The sequence below is a fragment of the Sturnira hondurensis genome, unplaced genomic scaffold, assembly GCF_014824575.4.
Source record: "Sturnira hondurensis isolate 20B ecotype Veracruz unplaced genomic scaffold, ASM1482457v3 Scaffold0018097, whole genome shotgun sequence".
NCBI classification, from domain to species: Eukaryota; Metazoa; Chordata; class Mammalia; order Chiroptera; family Phyllostomidae; genus Sturnira; species Sturnira hondurensis.
Genome location: NW_028090728.1, coordinates 1,851,132 through 1,866,083, shown reverse-complemented (window position 1 = coordinate 1,866,083; position 14,952 = coordinate 1,851,132). Strand labels below are relative to the sequence as shown.

Here is a 14,952-nt window from a genome sequence, read left to right as displayed (position 1 = left end):
TGACTTTGCCCAAGGTTATGGGCTAGTGAAGACTTGAACCCAGACATCTGTAATACCAAACATCATACTCAGTGTTCCTTTAAACCAGCCTCCGGCTTTCACAGCTGCGCAGGGCACCGAAGCATTACTGGGGCGGAGAGGGTCAGCCCCGCCCACTCGCCAGCTCTCTGGTAAACCGAGAGCCACTGCTCTGGCCAGGTGGGTCGGAGCCGCTCCTCCTTCTGGGCCACGCCCACAAGCCTTAGCCACGTTCCTCCCCAGACTCTGCTCGTGGCCCCGCCTCCTGCCCCGCCCACCGGCCGCGCCCCAGGCGCTGACGCCGTGCTTGCGCGTGTGGTCGCCATTTTGCTCATAGAGACGCCGTTTGGAGGCTCGGACCTTTCTTCCTTCGGCAGGCAGCCGAGGCTGCGGCTAGGCCGGGCCTGGGGTCGGGGCCAGGTAGGCAGGGCGGGGCCAGCGGCGAGTGGCGCGCCGCGCGGGCGTTGCGGGGCACAGGCGCAAGGGACGGGCGGGTGCGACCGGGAGGATCCGGCCTCGCGCCCGCAGCCGCCCCCTCCCCCCTTCCCTCCCCTCCCTCCCGCCCCTCCCCGCCCCTCCCCGCCCCTCCCCGCCCCGCCCCTCCCCTCCCCTCCCCTCCCCCTCCCCTCCCCCTCCCCGCTGGTCTCTAGTTCCCAGGGTCGGGGTGTGGCGCGTGGCCGGTGAGACTTTCTTCTCCAGGCGTCGTTAGGAGTTAAGCCCTAATTTTGGGACCTGCGTCTGGGCAGCTCGGAAAACAAGCTCAAACCCAGCCATCACCGATCCCGGGTTTGACAGAGCCCCTAATTTTAATTTGGCCGTGCTAATCGCGGAAATCTCTTTACTCCCCTCTCAAACGATATTTTTATTCCACTCAATTCACGCAGCAACTATTGGGGACCTTGATGCAGTTTTTAGATATTCTACTTTAAAAGGTTTTTCCCCAATATATTAACTTTGGTGACAAAGATTGTTTTAATGTTGGCGCAGTTGGAGTGTTTAGCTTTTGTAAGGAATAAGGAAATGTGGAATGGGAATTTGGGTCGTGAGGGGAGTATGATTTCTAAAGTTCAAAAATTTAAGTGCACAAATAAAAATAATTCACCCACATTATGAACCCCACTAAATCATATCTTTCTTGTCTGTATTCTTGCCCTGCCCTGGATTGTACCATTATTACACAGTTTTGATTAGAGGAGACAATTCTGCTCTTAATTCTCTCTTGTACAGTCCCTGATATTTTTTAAAAATACTGATTGTTTTAAAATATTTAGTTTTACATAATTACCATATAATGGAACCTTTTTTTTTCATGTCCAGTGTTCCTTTTCAAAAAATTTTGCAGTGACCATTTTGGCCATGTAGCTTTTTCTTTCTTGGGATAAATTCCCAAATGGGAAGTTCTGATCCAGAGTTAAGCATTCTTTCGTAGGCACTTGATAGGAATTGTTTTCCAAACCAGGCGCAGTTACAATAGACATTTTTCAAAATCCAGATGTTTGTCAGATTCCATTACCTGAAATGCAGGAGTCAGTGGGGCATCAAGTCATTTTTTTTGTGGTGTTGGAAAATAGGCTGTGCAGCCTTCTGTTGTATACACAACTGTGTACTAGAAGTCGGACTGAATTTGGGATAATCCCTGCTGCTTAGAGACCATTCAGCCTTGAGTAGTTTCTTCATCTCTGGGCTTCACTTCCCCTGTGTTTTAAATGGGCCTACTGCTCATACAATACCTGCTTTATTGAGTTACAAGAATTCAGAGCACACAGAAAATGGTGTTAGCCATAAGAAAACATTCTCATGGAGAGGAAAGCAAAGTGCCTGGGATCACAGAGGCATGGAAGATACTCAATTTAGGCCTTACAATTCTAATTTTATTTAATATTGATATAAAAACATTTTATTTGAGGTATTACTAATAAAAGTAATTCTTTATGCTTTACAATGCCTCTTAATTTGCAGACTGCTTTCGGTTCCGTTGGTTAATCATTGCAACTCTGAAGTCAGGCTTTATTCAACAGACATTTGTTATTTAACAAAAATTTATTGGGTCTCTGCCATGTGCTAGGTACTGTTCTAGGCACTGAATGTACAGCAGAGAATAAAATGGTAAAACAAAATAAAAAACTGCTCTTCTGGACCTTAAATTCTGGTGGGGGAAGCTGTTTTTACCAAGCATCTATTTCTTGTCAAAAAGGAAAAGGCTGAAGCCTGTAAAGCAAAGTGACCTGCCCAAAGCCTAGTAACTAGTAACCACGGAGGGCAAACTTGAGTCCTCACATTCTTACACGAGTCATCTTCAAGTAGAAAGTATTTTTACATGTATGCTTTAGAGGGCAAGCAGTGAACCAGAAAAGTTGGTGTTCATGCTGCTGGTCACTACCAGAACCAATAAGTAGAGATGAGGATTGAATCCTTATGGGCTCTTTTTTTTCAAGATGTTTTATTTTTTAGAAACCAATGTGTGGTTGCATCTCACGTGCCCCCAGCTGGGGACCTGGCCGGCGACCCAGACATGTGCCCTCACTGGGAATCAACCAGCGATCCCTTGGTTTGCAGGCCAGTGCTCCATCCACTGAGCTACAGCAGCCAGGGCTCTTTATGTGCTCTTTATTCAGAGGATTAGCAGTCTGAGAAGCTGGCGGGTTATGTCCTCTCAAAAACCATACTCTCAAATGCCGTCTTAGATTTCATTTCAGTCAATCCTTTTTATAAGGAGAAGAACAGGGTGGGTAAGTGGTTTGGGATTCAGGAAAAGAGTAGGTAAGGAGTTTGTAATTCAGGGGAAAAGGTTAATCAGATAAAAGCTGCAGTGTGACAGATTTTCCTAGCATACCTTCATCTGCTGACCTGTGATTTTGTATCTGCATCCTGGTCAGCAGACTTCCTCTCCATGGAGCACAGTGGCTCAGATAGCATCTTGATGGCTTACAGTCCTGGAGCACAAAGGTTGAATTGCTTGCAGGCCTCCTGGAGTCCGGGCAGGTCTGGTCATACGTTTCAATTCCTAGAACAATAGCTTTCTACCTGCATTAATCACTAAGCCTGTTAACTATAACTTAAAGCTAAAATTTTTTAGGTCTTGGGTTCCCCCATCATTATCCCATTGTAGCCTTTTTCTCAGTGGGCTTTTATTGGGTTCATTTTGCACAGGAATACAGGTAAAGCTCATCAATCATTGTCAGGCAGTAAGTATCAAACAATAGATAACACAGAGAACTATGAGGGCTTATTTTGAGTCGGTCTGTTAGCTAAAGGGCTACAAAACTTTGGGAAACAAACTCATTTCCTGCTTGGACCCTTATCATTTAATTGAGGGAATTCTTATCAAATCAGGTTTCACAGGATTTTATGTATTCTTTCTTAGGTCTGATCACCCTGGGGAACCCACCCTTTCTAGTACAGGGCTGCACCACCCTCTGTCGTTGTTTCAGGCATAAGTCAGGCTGGGGATGTAAGGCAGCCAAGAGATTAGGAGACTTCTTGCAGACAGAATGAGGACTCAGGCTATGTCAAAGCCAAGGGGTGAGGGTCCATCGCCCCCTTTTTCTATAGCCCCCAAGTTCTTCCCTGGGGCCCCTTGTGATCATGGCTGTCTTAGGTGGTTCCTCCCTTGAGGAATCTTATCTGTCATTGGCTAACCGATCATGCATTGGGAGCCAGGCAGGGTGAGGTAAGAGGGGGCAGAGGCAGCATCCCTGCCAGGGAGATAAGCTTTGTCTTCTTAGTGGTTTATGGTCTGAAGGTTAAGTATTCAGCCTTAGCCATGGTGGGGGTGGGGGTGGGGTGGTGTTACAGCTTCTGAAACCAGGTAGGATGGTTCCCAACATGTATCCTAGCATTAGAAAGTCTTAAGGAATACACTTAATTGCAGATCCACATAAGGGAACATATTGTATGCAACAAGCTATGATACTGAAAAAGATAAAAAGAAGGAAAACAACAAATGTCTGTCCAAGACCAGCAATACTAGTCAGCCAGGAGGTTAGTTTAGACAAATCAGTACCAAAGAATCCCTCTTTGTTTTATCTTGGACACCACTTCATTTACTTGCTTTACTTTATGCTCTATTAGCTGTGAATTATCATTCAGATTGAAGTAGCAGAGTCCTTTAAATTCTTAACACCTGTGATTATGTATTAAAAGGAGGTATCCCATAGCTGCACGATATTCTAATATGACTTCTCTAACTTGTCGTAGTTCTTGACTGATGGCCCTAATGGCTTGAGAGGTAGCTTTCAAAAGTTTCTATCATCGTGCAGACTAATCTATGTATTTCTACATTCAAAGAGGTTACCATGACTGGCATTACAAGTATAGTTGAAGATATATAATCAGGTGGGCTAAAAAGGTACAGATCATTATTACATTAGGCACAAGGGAGACTTCCTGTTGAGAGCCTGGTGGTATGGGGCTTCTGAGGCATAACCACCATCAGCCTTCCTAGAGAGCATGGACTCTGGAACATTTGTTAGAATATAGGAATAAACGGTCCTTCCACATATTGGAAATCATCCTGCAGGCAATTTAACATGATCAAAGGCATGATATATATATCAGTATTGGTGGTGCAATTCATTTCCACATCTGCTGAAAGCTTAAAACAGTTTTTTAGGACATTTGACAGAAGTTGCAACACACCAGATGGGGCTACATTAGTGACTTTTAAGGCAAACATTTCCCTGCCCTTTAGAGTTATTACTGGTCCCAGATGTAAATACTGGAGTAGGTTATGGTCTTACTGAGATGCTGAAACAAAGTATAATTTTGAGGCTTTCTAGGGGAATAAAAATACCTACAGGATGTGAAGTGAAAGTCTGTGTTCAATGTAGGTTCCTCCTGTAACACAAAGTCAAGATATTTAGAACATTTATTGCTAAATATACCCAAATCTTTTTATCTTGTTTGAAAGGAGTAAGTTCTCCATAATACGGGGTTAAACAAAAAGTAGCAAAAAGACCAAGTCATTGTTTTTGAAAGATGACTTTCAGGTCTTCTTGTATTTACTGTGGTGCTTTCTTTACTCTGGTGTGATGAATCCAGGTTTATTCCTGCTTGTCAGTGTCACTGACATGGGTTAGGGAGCACATCCCAAGGTCCAGTCCACTTTCTAGTTGGCTCTCCAGGGGATCCTGTCCAGGTTTTGAGTAGCACCTTATCTCCAGGCTCAAAGGAATCTTATCGAACCTGCAGGGGAGAGGTCATGAATCACAGCTAAAGTCTGACTTAAACCTCATGTATAGTGCTTTACCTTCAGTTCTTGACCTACACACATATCTCCCACCTTAATCATGGCCTGAAAAGGTCGCCCATATAAAATTTAATGAGGACTCAATTCCATTTCAAGGAGCCACCCTTATCCTGAGCAGGGCAACAGGTGAAACTTGATTCCAATGGAGATGAGTTTCTTTGCACAGTTTGGCTACCTTTTTCTTCAGGGTGTGATTCATCTTTACCTTCCCAGAAGCCTGAGGTCTCCATGCCATGGGGCGTCTCCCCTTGATTCCTAAAAATCTACTAACGTTCCGTTCCGTGTAATTTCTGAGACAAAAGCAACTCCATTATCACTCTGGATGTTGCTGAGGTAAGCCAAAGTGAGGAATTACTTCCCTCACTTTGGAAGGCTTCCTCACTCAGGAAGGCTTTCACTACCTCTGAGGAATTCTCAGTTCTAGCAGGATAAGCCTCTGCCCATCCTGAAAATGTATCAACAAAGATTAACAATGTTTCCATCCTCCGACCCTTGGTGCCTGGGTAAAGTCTCTTTGCCAGTCCTCAAACGGGCACGGTCCTTGGTAATTTTTCCCCTCTTCTTTCTGACGGGGATCTGTCCTAGGACTGTTCTTCTGGCACACGGGGCTTTGGGAATTCCGGGACCCGTGAGCCGTGGTTTAGTGTAGGTGCTCAGAACCCCAGCTCTCAGCTTTCTCTAAGTCTGCAGTCGAATATTCAGGGTCGAATTGTGACACGTCTAGAACAGGTACCAAAGGCACATAAATGTCCCTTCAGCAGCCCCTTTCACTGTTGAATCAGCCAGATTGTTTCCTCTAGCCCTGTAGGTGTCCTCTTTCTGATGCCCCAGGCAGTGCATAACTGCCACCTGTAACGGTCCCTGAGCAGTCTCTAATAATTAAAATTTCTGTTGCATGTTTACTTTCCTTTTTATTGGAAGTTCATAGTCCTCTCTCCTCCCAGATACACAGTCACTGTCGTTTAAGTCAATTCTGCTAGAATAAACATCAGTTATTTCAGCGCAGCCATGCATTGGCACAACTGAGTCAGGCTCTGGGAGAAGGGAGGCAGGCAATAACTTACAGTTTTGAATTGCTTGGTACCCGCCCATTCTTCCAGTAGTGAGCCACGAATTTCCTTGTGCTCCAGCAGGCTCAGCACTTGGTGTGGTGCAGAAAAAGTGATAAGCTGTCCCGAGGAAAACCTTTCAGCTTGCTGTAAAAGCTCATAGGTGGCTGCCACAGCTCTCTAGCAGGCTGGCTACCCCTAGACAGTGTGTTCTAGTTTCTTTGACAAGTCCAATAAGACTTCTTTTTGCCAAGTTCAAGCACGAGCCCAAGAAACCCTATTGCTTGTTGACAATTCTGGGCCTTCTGTGCTGATACTTTATAGCCACAGATGTCAAATGGTTCGTGCATGTTCATATTTTAAGAGTTTCACCTTCTAGACCTTTCAAGTCCTGGCTCAGGGCCTCCCAAAAATCACTGGGGAGTTCTTGAAGCCTTGTGGTAAGACTGTCCAGCAGTACTGAGTCTTGACCTGAGACTCCAGGTCCTGCCATTTAAAAGCAAGCAACAGTTGAGAGTCTTGGTCAACCAGAATGCAAAAGAAAGCATATTTTCAGTCCAATACTGAATACGAGGCTGTGCCCAGATACACTGTTCTGTACAATGTCATTTATGGCCCTTAACTCTTGTATTGTAGAGGGAGCAGAAGGGCCAAATGAGTCTGTATTTCTGAAATTTCTGAATTATTGGGCACATTCCTTCTAGGGTCTCCTTTTGCAAGGGTACTGCCTCCTATCAGGAATCCCCACCTCTGGTTTGAGGTCAGCTTTTGCAGGGGAGGCTCACTTAGCCCTCCCCAGCCTTCCAGCATTCCACACAATGGGGTTTACCCGATTCTCAGTTTCTTCTAGCCAGAGTTGCTTTCCTCCTCCTTCCCATGGTTACATAAGGAACAGCTGGGCTTGCTCTGGAGGGAGCTGCTGTTATTCTGAAGAGAAAGTGATTTGAGCATAGGGTTTTGGTAACAACTCTCTTCTAAAAGGAGGAAAACTGTATCTTCCACAGCACATTCTAATGGCTTCAAGAGAAACTGGCATTCAGCCCTGGCTGGTGTGGCTCAGTGGATTGAGTGCTGGCCTGCAAAGGGTTGCTGGTTCAATTCCCTGCCAGGGCTACATGCCTAGGTTGCAGGGCAGGTCCCCGATAGGGGGCACATGAGAAGCAATCACATGTTGATGTTTCTCTCCCTCTCTATCTCTCTCTCTCTCTCTCTCTTCCCCCTCTCAAAATAAATAAAATAAAATCTTACAAAGAAAAAAAAAAGTGCATTCAGGGCTTCCAGAAATTCCAAGTACAGCTCAGTGAGAAATTGACCGACCACAGAATATGTTGTTCTGGTATCAATGATAAAGGTCTACTATCAGCCCCCCCCAGTGTTAGTTTTTCAAGTTCTCAGACTCTGACCTCTTTTTCCCTCACTTGGGCCTCTCATTTTTCCAGTGCCCTTGTCCTTTGCAGTATGATTGCCCTGCCCTAGTAGGGGCTTGTCCTGCACTGAATTTGGTTCCCTGACAGATTTGGGATGGAGAGACTGGTTCAGGTCCACCTCTGGCTCCATCAGCCAAGTAAGGAGGATGGTCCCTCCCCAGGGCTGGAGGGACAGTGGGATCCCTGACCATGTTCGCAGCAACCAAATGTCCTGATCTCCCTGGTCCCTCCTGAGCTTCCGCTATCTGCCGCAGGCAAAGTCCCTTTTCTCTGGACCATTAATCTATTTCCTGTTAATTCTGCATCTTTATTATATAAAATTATAAAGGCCTGTACATAATGTATTTCATTCCATTTCTCTGCTCTCTGACAAAACAGCTCCAACTGTAGTATAGTATAATAATTTAAAGACCTATTCAGTAGCCATCATGCTCCTGAGCTTAGAGGTTACAACAAAAAATCATTTTCTTTTTAGTCATAGGTTTATAGGCATGGGGCTCCCAGTTAGCGTAAATTTGTCCCAAAGGGCTGTTTTCCTGGAATGGAGGTTCTCCCCCACCCCATTCTACCACACAGAGCTCTGTAATATCACACAAACCAGAAGGCACCTTAATTCCTGATGACCATTCTAAATTGTTATCTGAACCAGAAAGCAGTGATTCAGTTTGACAGGGGAGGTGTTGGAGAATGCCAGTAATCGGAGAAGTAGAGTCTCTAAGTGAAATCACTTGGCAGCTGCTAGGGAGTCTCTCAAGTCTACACCCTGGGACCCCCAGTCTGAGCAGTCAGCGGGACTCCCCACCAAATACCCAGATTTACCAGAGAGTTCTGAATCTGCCCTGGAAGGAGTCGAGGATATGACACTGGGAAAGTCAGCGTTCGTGCTACCTGTCACTACCAGAACCAATAAGGAGAGACAGAGATCGTATCTTTATGGGCCCTTTAGTAAGATGGCTTTCAGTCTGTGAAGATGTCTTGGGTTATGTAACCTAAAAAACTCCTTTTTTTCAAGCTCACTCTTTTTATAAAAAGGAAAGGGTGGTGGGTAAGGGATTTGGAATTAAGGAGAAAAGGTTAGATAAAAGCTGCAGTCTGACAGATTTTCCTAGCATACCTTCATCTGCTGACCTGTGGTTCTTTATCTGCATCCTGGTCAGCAGACTTCCTCTCCATGGAGCACAGTGGCTCAGATAGCATCTTGATGGCTTACAGTCCTGGAGCACAAAGGTTGAATTGCTTGCAGGCCTCCTGGAGTCCGGGCAGGTCTGGTCATATGTTTCAGTTCCTGGAACAAGGGCTTTCTACGTGCATTAATCACTAAGCCTGTCTGTTAGCTATAACTTAAAGCTGAAAAATTTTAACTATTGGGTTTCCCCAACAGCAACACACTAATAACAGCCTTCCCTGTCTGAAATATGGATGACAGGTTTTGAATTTGTTAGTATATCCAAAAGCAAGAGGTTTTTCAGTGTGGTTTTATTCATGAGACTTAACTGATTGTCAAATCTCATTCAAAGAGGAGTATGACTAGCTTTTTCAGAGGTACTGACATTTTTTTGTGTTTTCACATGTGTTATAAATCTCACATTCTAAAGTAAATTTAGGCTCTGGCCATTTGGCCCAGTAGGTTATAGAGTTTTGTCCTACTACGTCAAGGTTATGGGTTCCATCCCTGGTCAGGGTACAAGAATCAGTCCATGCATGCATAAATAGGTGGAACAGCAAATTGGTGTTTCTGTCCCTCCCTCTAAAAAATCAGTAAATAAAAAAATATTTGAAGTTAAGTAAATTTAGAAAAATGTAAAAATAACTATCAGAAGAAAAGTGGAAGTGTTCTCCAGTGTGTGTATGATTCTCTTTAAAAAATTCACTTCTTTAAAAAAAATCAAAAGCTTATCTGGCTTTAATTGGCTTTTCTTTCTCTTGTCAAAGGAAGTGGGATTTTATTTGTACATTTTCTCAGGGTCCCAATCTGCTCATGAAATCCTCACACAGGGGAAGGTGTGGGGCAGATTACTTAATAAACCCACCAGGAGAACTCTTTATTGGGGAGGAAGTAGCTGCTCAACTGCCTACGTCTTTCCCTTCTGCTTCATGTGTACTACAAAATAGTCATTTCATGGTGGGTCATCAAAATAGTCATTTGATGGTGAGTCCAGCAATTAGAAAAAAGAAGCCTCTGGAAGCCCACTCAGCCATCTCGGCATTGGTCCAGGTCTTTCATTATTTTGTCTACGGCCAGAGGGTCTTTTTGATTTTCCAAAAATCTAGAGAACTCCTTTTCCATGAGCACTCTCAGGTCCTTCTTTGTTAAGTAGCATCTATCCCCAGTGAATCTGTGAAATGTGAACATCCTTATTTCCACAGCGTGTTCCATTTGAGAGGTCTTAGCCTGAGGCATGACAGGATCGCTAGGCTGGCTGGGATGTGCAGCCAGTGAGCAGATCACTGCTTGCTGGGCATCTTAGTAGGTGGAGGTGGGGGGGAGGCAGGAAGAGCCTGGGAGGGTAAAAATTCATTTTTTAAAAATATTTAAAATATTTTAAATAAAATATTTAAAATAAATATTTTATTTATCTTTAGAGGGGAAAGGAAGGAGAGAGAGAGAGAAATATCAGTGTATGGTTGCCTCTTGTGTGACCCCCACTGGGAACTTGCCTGCAACCCAGGCATGTGCCCTGACTGGGAATTGAACTGCGATACTCTGGTTCGCAGGCCCATGCTCAATCCATTGAGCAACACCAGCCAGGGCCAAAAATTCATTTTTTAATTATAGTTGACTTACAATCTTATATTACTTTAAGGTGTGCGTTATAGCAATTAGACATTTATACATCTTACATAGTGATTTTCTCCGTAAGTCTACTATCCATCTGACGCCATACATAGTTATTCTAATATTATTGGCTATGTTGTACTTTACATCCCTGTGACTGTTTGAATAACTGGCAATTTGTACATCTTAATCCCTTTCACCTTTTCCACCCTTCCCCTTAACCCCTTACCATCTGGCATCCATCAATTTGTTCTTCATGTCTATGAGTTTATTTTGTTTTTTTAGATTCCATGTGTGAGTGAAATCTTATGGTGTTTATCTTGCTCTATGACTTTTTAAAATTTTCAAGCAACTTACATATTACATACTCTTTTTTAGTCTCTGCCCCAACAGTGCACAAAGGTTCCTTTTTCTCTACATCCTTGCCAACACTTGTTTATCGATTTATTGTTGATAGCCATTCTGACAAGTGTGAGATGATATCTCATTTTGGTGTTAATTTGTATTTCTCTGATGATTAGAGATGTTCAACATTTTTTCATGTTGGCCATCTGTATGTTGTCTTGGGAGAAATGCCTACTGAAGTCCTTTGCTCATTTTTTAAATTGGATGTTTTTTGGTGTTGTACGTGTTCCATATTTGTTTTTTTTTAATATATTTTATTGATTATACCATTACAGTTGTTCTATTCCCCCCCTTCAATCCCTTCCACCCGCACCCTCCCTCCCCCACCATTCTCCCCCCTTAGTTTATAACCACGTGTCTCAAGTTCTTTGGATTCTATATTTCCCCCACTATTCTCACCCTCCCCCCTATCTATTTTCTACCTACCATCTATGCTATTTTCTGTGCCTTCTCCCCCCTTCTCCCCCTTCCACCCCCCTGTTTCTAACCCTCCATGTGTTCTTCATTTCTATGGTTCCACTCCTGATCTAGCTGTCCTCTTGGTTTGCTTTTGTTTTAGGTGTGGTTGTTAATAGCTGTGTGTTTGCTGTCCTTTCACTGTTCATATTTTTCATCTTCTTTTTCTTAGATAAGTCCCTTTAGCATTTCATATAATAAGGGCTTGGTAATGATGAACTCCTTGAACTTGACCTTATCTGAGAAGCACTTTATCTGTCCTTCCATTCTAAAGGAAAGCTTTGCTGGATAAAGCAATCTTGGCTGTAGGTCTTTGGATTTCATGACTTGGAATACTTCTTTCCAGCCCCTTCTTGCCTGTAAGGTCTCTTTTGAGAAATCTGCTGACAGTCTGATGGGTACTCCTTTGTAGGTGACTGTCCCCTTATCCCTTGCTGCTTCTAGGATTCTCTCCTTCATTTTGGTCTTGGCTAATGTAATTATGATGTGCCTTGGTGTGTTCCTTCTTGGGTCCAACTTCTTTGGCACTCTCTGAGCTTCCTGGATTTCCTGGAAGTCTATTTCCTTTGCCAGACTGGGGAAGTTCTCCTTTATTATTTGTTCAAATACGTTTTCCACTCGTGGCTGTTTCTTTCCCCCTTCTGGTACCCCTATAATCCGGATGTTGGAACGTTTAAAGATGTCCTGGAGGTTCCTAAGCCTCTCCTCATTTTTTTGAATTCTCATTTCTTCATTCCTTTCTGGTGGGATGTTTTGTTCTTCCTTCTGGTCCATTCCATTGATTTGAGTCCCAGTTTCCTTTCCATCACTATTGGTTTCCTGTGCATCTCCCTTCATTTCAATTAGTTTAGCCTTCATATGTTCCTCTAATTTGTGACTATAATCTACCAGTTCTGTGAGCATCCTGATAAATAGTGTCTTGAATTGTGCTTCTGAGAGGCTGGCAATTTCTCGGTCGCTTAGAGTTATTGGCTCTGGGACTTTGAGTTCTTCTTGCACCATCTTTTGGGCTGTTCGTGCCTGTTCCATAGCAGGATCAGAGCCCTAAAGTGTTCACTAGAACAGGGCAACTAAGTCGCTGGGTTGTGACGTTGTATGTGGGGGCGGGGTCAAAGAGGGACTATGGCGTCCTGTCCGCCGCCTGCTGCCACGGCCCTCACCGGTGCCGCAGTTGCTGCCGTCACCTGGCCCACGCGTTTCGTCCCACTGCTCGCGAGTGTGCCACCGCCGTCAGCCCTCGCCCCCTGGGGCCTGCGTGGTCTGTCTCACTGTGCGCGAATATGTGCCCGCGGTCTGCCCCGCACCCCAGCTGGTTCTCGTCTGCCTGCGCACCTGGGTCGGGGGCCCTGTCCTGCCCGACCCTGCTCGCTGCTGGCTCCGCCCCTCTTACCGTCCCCGTTGAACGGTTAGATGTAGTCGGACTTCCGTATAATTCAATTTTCTGTCCTTTGGTTGTGTCTTTGTTTCTCCAAACCTTTGTTTTATTCAAACTTGGTTGTGGGAGAAGGCACAGTGTTTCCACCTATGCCTCCATCTTGGCGGAAGTTCCCATATTTGTATATTGACCCCTTATTGGCTGTGAATATCTTCTCCCATTCAAGTAGGTTGTCTTCATGTTGTTGATGGTTTTTAGTTTAAAAACTGTTTGATAGTTTCATTTGTATATTCTTTTTTTTTTAAGAGTTTATTTATTTATTTTTAAGAGAGAGGGAGAGTAACATCAATGTATGGTTGTCTCTTGAGCGCCCCCTGGTGTGGATCTGGCTTGCAACCCAGGCATATGCCCAGACTAGGAATGTAGCTCTTGACCCTTTGGTTCTCAGGCAGCACTCAATCCACTGAGCCACACCAGCCAGGGCTCATTTGTATTTCTTTTATTTCTCTTGCCTAGGAGATAGATCCAAAAAATATTGCTAAGAGTGATGTCAGAGGCTTTATTGCCTATGTTTGTTTCTAGGAATTTTATGGTTTCAGGTCTTAAATTTAAGTTTTAAATCCATTTTGAATTTATTTTATGTATATGGTATAAGAAAGAGGCCTAGTTTGCGGTTTTTTGCATGTGACTTTCCAGTTTTCCCAAAACCATTTATTGAAGAGACTGTCTTTACCCCATGGTATGTTTGTGCCTTCTTTGTCATAGATTAGTTGACCATATAAGTATGGGTTTTATTTCTTGGCCCTTCATTCAGTTCCATAAATTTATATGTGCCTGTTTTTTATGCCAGTATCATGCTGTTTGATTACTCTACCTGTGTAGTATAGATTGATGTCAAGGAATGTGATACCTCCAACTTTGTTTTTTTCTCAATATTGCTGTGGCTATTTGGGGTCTTTTGTGGTCCATACATAATTTTAGGATTATTTGTTCTAGTTCTGTGAGAAATGCCATTGGTATTTTAAAAGGGATTATATTGGATACTATTGCTTTGGGTAGTAATATTAATTATTCCTACCTATGAACATGATATATTCATTTCATTTATTTGTATCTACTTCAGTGTCTCACAGTTTTCCAAGTCCAAGTCTTTTACCCACTTGGTTAAATTTATTTCCAGGAATTTTATTATCTTTTGATGCACTGCAAATGGGATTGTTTTCTTAATTTCTCTTTCTGATGATTCATTATTGGTGTATAAAAATACAACTGACTTCTCAATATTAATTTTGTGTTCTACTACCTTACTGAATTTATTAGTTCTAATTTTTTGGTGGAATAGTTAGGGTTCTCTCTACAGTGTTATGTCATCTGCCAATAGTGACAACTTTACTTCTTTCTAGTTTAGAAGCCTTTTATTTCTTTTTGTCTGTTTGCCATGACTAGGAGTTTCAATACTATGTTGAATAAAAGTGTCTTGATTGTGCTCTTAATGCAAAAGCTTTCAGCTTTGCTGTGGGTTTGTCTGTATTGCTTTTATTAGGTTAAGCTATGTTCTCTCTACCCCTACTCTGCTGAGAGTTTTGATCAAAAATGGGTGTTGGATTTTGTCAAATGCTTTTTCTGTATTTATTGATACATTCATAGGATTTTTATCCATCACTTTGTTTATGTGATGTATCATGTTAACTGATTTGTGGATATCGAACCATTCTTGCATTCTGGGAATAAATCCCACTTTTTGTGGTGTATGTCTTTTTAATGTATTGCTGAATTTGGTTTGCTAATATTTCATTGAGAACTTTTGCATCTCTATTCATCAGAGATATTGGCCTATAATTTTCTTTTGTAGTGTCTTTGCCTGGTTTTGGTTTTGGTTTTGGTTTCAGAGTAATGCTCATTATGTAAAATGAGTTTGGGGGCCTTCTCTCCTCTTAAATTTTTTTGAAAAGTTTGAGAAGGATAGGTATTACTTCTTTGAATGTTTGGTAAAATTCACCTGTGAAACCTTCTGGTCCAGGGCTTTTGTTTGTTGGGAGTTTTTGTTGTTTTGTTTTTCAATTTAATACAGGGGATAAGATACTTACTCAACCTATCAGAGAAATGGTCAGCTTGGGTCTGTAATGAAACATCATGTTTTGAAGCATCATGTTTTAAAGCATAGGCCAGTAATTGTATAGTAATGAAGGGGGGACCCA

At 43.1% G+C, this 14,952-nt stretch overlaps 1 protein-coding gene and 1 pseudogene across 5 annotated transcripts in view; one reads left to right on the top strand and one right to left on the bottom strand.

Annotated features, from left to right (window-relative positions):
* Positions 1-317: 317 nt before the first annotated feature.
* The window catches only part of PRPSAP2 (phosphoribosyl pyrophosphate synthetase associated protein 2), a 76,072-nt gene continuing 61,437 nt past the window's right edge, over positions 318-14,952 (top strand). For 3 of the 5 annotated variants that reach the window (XM_037068786.1, XM_037068787.1, XM_037068785.1), the window contains exon 1: positions 318-438. The gene's annotated coding sequence lies outside the window, so the exon portion shown is untranslated. The remainder of the gene's footprint in view (positions 439-14,952) is intronic. The other 2 variants (XM_037068790.1, XM_037068789.1) reach the window with 1 other exon arrangement.
* Positions 9,791-10,143, bottom strand: LOC119002759 (protein S100-A10-like; annotated as a pseudogene).